Source organism: Poromitra crassiceps (genome assembly GCF_964638095.1).
Source record: "Poromitra crassiceps genome assembly, contig: HAP1_SCAFFOLD_1374, whole genome shotgun sequence".
Taxonomy (NCBI): Eukaryota; Metazoa; Chordata; class Actinopteri; order Beryciformes; family Melamphaidae; genus Poromitra; species Poromitra crassiceps.
In genome coordinates, this window is record NW_028151037.1 from 27,554 (window position 1) to 33,068 (window position 5,515).

The following is a 5,515-nucleotide window of genomic DNA, read 5'->3' on the forward strand; positions in this document are numbered from 1 at the left end:
AGAAAACTTTAACCTAAAAAAAATTGTAGGTTTCGCGCTTTGTGGGAGTGGCCTGTCTGAAACGTCACGCCGGTCTTATCTACAGGCTGCTGAAGAGAGCGGTGTTTAGTCTCCTGTCTGTGAAGACCAGGCTGACAGTTTCTAGACAGACAGACAGACAGACAGACAGACAGACAGACAGACAGACAGACAAATGAAGAGTAGTGGAAGTGGTGTGGAGGTGGTGGTCTTGCTCTTCATTCACATAAATGGGAATCCTTAGAGTCAAGTCATCATTCGACAGGTAAATGCACCTGGGATAAAACTCCATTATACAATGATGGCCCCGCCCACCAATCAATACCTTAACCCCGCCCACTGACACACACAAATATGGCAAAAAAGTGGGGGAAATCCTCCGGGTCTACAGGTGAGCCGGAGGAGAGAACAGCTTATACATCTCCTCCATCCTGGAAATGTCATTTCCGAAGGCAGCGGGGATTGAGATGGAACCCAGGGGGGCGGGGCATGGCGCTAGTTGTTTTTCTTGACCTTGTTGGAGGTGATCTGGGCCGGGATGAGGCTTCCCAACGGGAGTTTGGACAAGACCTGTTCCCAGATGGTTTCTGCCACCTGGTCGATGATTCTGCTTAACTCGCGGAACTCTCCAGAGTATTTGGCGTAGGCCCACATGCAGAGCGCTGCCAGCATCACGCCCATCACCAAGTTACAGAGCACCGCCACCGAGCCGGCACCCAGTAAGCCGGTGACCATGGAGGTGGCATTCATGACAAACATCAGGGTGAACAGCGTGCCGGGTGTGCGCACGACGTGGACGATGTTCTTGCTGTCATTGTGTTTGGTGAAGTTGGCATACGCCTCAGCCAGCTCCGTCTCCAGTTGCTCCTGGTAGCCCCAGCAGAACTCCTCGCCGCCCATTTTCTTGACAGAGCGGAACTGTCGCAGGGTGGTCTGCAGCAGTTCACTGTGATGCCGCCCCAGCTCCGCCGGCGACATGTAGGGCTTGTCTCCACCGCACAGCTGCTCCATGCTCTTGCTGTAGCCATCTTTGCCTCCAGCTACAGCTGCCAGGTTATTGGCTTCAGCCGTCGCCTGTATCATGGACTTGGGGTGAGGAAGCTCCTCTCCCTGGTAGATCTTCATGTAGGACTTGAAGTAGTGCAGCAGATCTCTGCAGGTCACTTTGGCTCCTCCGATCTCTTTCTCCACCAGGTTATCTGGAGACAGGAGCGTCAGTAGCAGGCTCACCAGCTGCTCCTTGAACTCCTCGTCAATATCTCGGAGGCGGCCATCGAAGTGTGGGTTAGTGGTGACCTTGAGGCCGGGGTGTGGCAGCAGGAAACAACTGAGGTTGGAGAAGCAGGAGTGGATGTGCTCCCTCACGTTCTGCAGCTCTTCGTGCTGGTTCTGATTCACTTGTAGTCGTTTCTCCAGGAACCTCTTCCCCCCCTCCAGACCATACGCATGTTCATACGGATAGCTCCAGTCTCTGATCAGGAACATCAGGGTCTGAAAGGGCTTCTCATAGACCTCCTCCATGGCCAGTCTGCCGTACTCTGTGAAGAGCTGGAGGTACTGCAAGTCATCTTCCTGGATGTTCTGAGACAGGTTGTAGACCTGCACGGAACTGGTCATGGTGCTCAGAGCGAACAGCGTGGCACAGTCTTTGATGGTGGACTGGTCGTCGAACGCCCCCTGTGTGTCCATCAGTAGAACTGCAACCTTGTTGCCGTGAGGCTTCTGCACCACAAACACCTCGCTCCAGGCCAGGATGCCGGTGGTTTGGCGCTCACAGCCGCCCCGCCAGGTGAAGCCGGTCAGAGGCTCATCCTGCCCGCCCAGCCACTGCCCACACTGGCTGTCCTGGCTGTGTTTGTTGACCTGGCTGTACATGTAGCGCAGCATGAAGTCCAGCAAGAAGGACTTGCCCTTGCGGAAGGCTCCGGCGACGCAGACCACGACCACGCTGAGGTCCCGTACGTCCTCCTGCAGCAGCAGCCGCTCCAGCGCCGCGTCCTGGAGCACGAACGAGTGCTCCTCCTCACCCGCCACCACGATCTGCACCGGCCTGGCCCCGCCCGCTGCAGGCCATGCCATCTCAGGCCACGCCCCCTCCGTTGCCTCCCACTCCACTGGCCTCACCTTGGATGTGACGGATTCAAACGCATGACCACCTTCTTTACAGATGCTGTTTGTGTCATTCTGCTGCTTCCTCAAGCCAATTTCTTGTGTTGTCGCAGGTTCAGGCTTCATTGGTTGGACTGTGAGCAAGAGTTGTCCATTTTATAACCTCAGCACGGCAGGATTTATGACATCAATGGTGCTGATGATGTTTACGACATCATGGCAACATCAGTGATTTATGACATCAATGATGCCATCACAATTCCAATCTATGACATCACTGGTGTCTATGACATGATTCTATGACGTCACTATGATATCACAATGTCTATGACATCATCAGTGGGTATGATGTCACTGAGGATGTCACAATGTCTATGATATCATCAGTGGGTATGACATCAGTTCACATGAGTTCAACGGTGGTCATTGGGTGTGTTCGTAGCACTCCGGCGCACAAACTGGACCGTTCGTAAATTCTGAGCGCTGTTGGAATACAGCGTTTGGTTATTCAGAGCGCGACACTCTCAGCATACTCTGAGCACTCCGTCTGTGTGGCCGGAGCAGCAGAGCGCCAGAATGCCAACATGGCGGTGGAATTCATAGCAAAATGCCATTCGATAGCAGTCTTTCTGTTGTCAATTTCAGACCTGAGTTGACACTTTACTGAGATCTTTGGCTCTAGGTGCTCATTGTTGTGTTGTCTCTGCCCTGTGCTTCCCAGAGATCGATCGCCTGTCAATCAAACAGCGTGGGGAGGACTGACTGATTTTTCCTCTGAGTTACTTGACCCGTTCGTTAATTCACTCAGAAAGAGCACGTTCTGCTTCTTTCTCCACTCGCGCTCTCATTTTCGTGCAGAGGGTCAGATTGGATTTATGAACATCATCAGTGATTCTCATCTGTGATTTATAGAATGAGCAGTTTCTACTTTCTACCTCATACCTACAGTAAGTGTGTTTTGGCGGTAGTCGCGGTATCTGACAGTGTTAGCACGTTTGCCCATTCAAAAGACAGCAGCACCAGTTTGCTGTGCATACTGGCCACCTTGCTGCTGTGTTTCGGCAGAGAAAGTGTTCGAGAGGCCCTCCTCCGGGATGATCCAGGAGGTCCAGTCTGCCCTAGCCGACCTGGCCATGCAGGGCAGGGAGGGCCGCTTTCTCTCAGGTTCTGGATGTTTTGGCAGGAGGTTTGGCCAGCGGTCTAAACGTCCTCTCCGACTATCTCACACATTTGATGCAGGCTGCTGGGATCAACGTTGCCCTCGCTAACAGCCCAGTGGCTTCTTTTGGCTCTGTTCAGCCACTGGCTGATCTCCCGGCCTTTGGATTGGTCACCTCCACTCTGAGCAGCCGTGTTCTTCAGATCAGAATAGATCCTCCTTCTGGCCCGAGCCCGAGGGGGACCGAGGCCCTGCCCGACCCTAGTGCCGGGCTAGGGCCAAAAGAGCGGGCACACACTGGCCGACACACAGCCGGCGGACCAGGCACCACCCTAAACTACAAAACATAACAAACTAAACTGTAGAAACAAAGCCACGAAAACTAAACCACCATACCCACCTTTCCCAAAGTAAAGAAAGGATAAATCAAAGAGAGTAAATCAAAGTACCAAAACAAACCAGGTACATGCTGCTGCCACCAGCATGTAGAGGTGTTGAGCTGAGAGAGGGAGAGAGAATGACTGAAGCTGCCACTATTTATGAATGAGCTCTATGATTAACAGATGAGGATCAGCTGAGTCCAGGCATAAGCAATGCCACTGGAATGGAGAGGAGGATCAGCTGAGCCAGGCATGAGCAGCAGAGTGGGATCAGCTTAGCAACCAGGCCTTAGCAACCAGAGGCATGACAACTAAGTGGAGCAGAGAGAAAATAATGTTAGGAGTGAGAAACATACAATAAGGGGGGAGCGCATAACATAGCTTGAAGACCTGGTTGCTTGTTTTTCTCACAAGATCTGCCAACACCGGTTCTGAGCACTCTGAATCACTGATTACATCACAGTTGTTCGAGTGACATAACTGATGACATCACTAATGACGTCACAGACACCACCGCCACCCACCTAGCCAATTTGATCGTTACTGACAGACAAGCAGACAGACCCCGCCCACCCACCTAGGCACCATCGTGCAACTGTGCCATCGGCTCATACTACATCACAGTTGTTTGATTGACATCACTGATGACATCGCAACTGCTTGAGTGACATCACTGATGACATCACAATTGCTCAAGTGACATCATTGATGACATCACAATTGCTGAAGTGACATCACTGATGACATCACAATCGTGAAAGACACACACCACCACCACAACCCACTTAGCCAATTTTAACTAAGAAGAATGCAAAGTGTCTGTGTGTGAGCAGAATTCGCCCACAGTTGTGCCATTTTACATGCGGTCGGGCTGAATCTTTCAGGAAGTGTACAGAGCACCCCTGCGGGTTACCTAACAGAGCCACATTTTTAATTGGGTATTTAGGTCTGAAGACTCCAGCGGTTTTATTCGTTAAGATGAACGGCTTTCATGACTCGCTCATTGAGGAAGACTGTTTCCTCTTTACTTCTGAATCTGTCGGAGAGGGACATCCAGATAAGATGTGTGACCAGATCAGTGATGCTGTGCTGGATGCCCACCTCAAGCAGGACCCTGATGCCAAAGTAGCATGTGAGACTGTTGCTAAGACGGGGATGATCCTGCTGGCAGGGGAGATCACCTCCAGGGCCAACGTCGACTATCAGAAGATTGTGAGGGACACAATCAAGCACATCGGCTATGACGACTCCTCCAAAGGCTTCGACTATAAGACCTGCAATGTGCTGGTGGCCTTGGAGCAACAGTCCCCTGAAATTGCTCACTGTGTTCACCTGGACCGCAAGGAGGAGGACGTTGGGGCTGGAGACCAGGGTCTGATGTTTGGATATGCCACTGATGAGACTGAGGAGTGTATGCCACTCACCCTTGTCCTGGCTCACAACCTCAATCGAAAGATGGCCGAATTGCGGCATAACGGAACGCTGCCATGGCTGCGACCAGACTCCAAAACTCAGGTGACCGTTCAGTACAAACAGGATCGTGGCGTCGTGCTCCCGTTGCGTGTGCACACTATTGTGGTCTCTGTGCAGCACGATGAGGTTGTTTGTTTGGACGAGATGCGCGATTGTCTGAAGGAGCAAGTGGTGAAAGCTGTGGTTCCCAGTCACTACCTGGATGAAGACACCATATACCACCTGCAGCCCAGCGGCCGCTTTGTCATTGGAGGACCGCAGGGTGATGCGGGTTTGACGGGTCGTAAGATTATTGTCGACACTTACGGGGGGTGGGGGGCCCATGGTGGGGGAGCATTTTCTGGGAAGGACTACACAAAGGTAGACCGCTCCGCTG

General features: G+C 52.3%; 2 pseudogenes across 2 annotated transcripts; one reads left to right on the plus strand and one right to left on the minus strand.

The window, feature by feature from the left end:
* Positions 1–513: 513 nt before the first annotated feature.
* Positions 514–2,253, minus strand: LOC310771847 (atlastin-2 pseudogene; annotated as a pseudogene). The gene has a single exon. The product of its transcript is annotated as an atlastin-2 pseudogene (transcript).
* Positions 2,254–4,644: 2,391 nt separating this feature from the next.
* Positions 4,645–5,508, plus strand: LOC310771849 (S-adenosylmethionine synthase pseudogene; annotated as a pseudogene). The gene has a single exon. The product of its transcript is annotated as an S-adenosylmethionine synthase pseudogene (transcript).
* Positions 5,509–5,515: the final 7 nt, after the last annotated feature.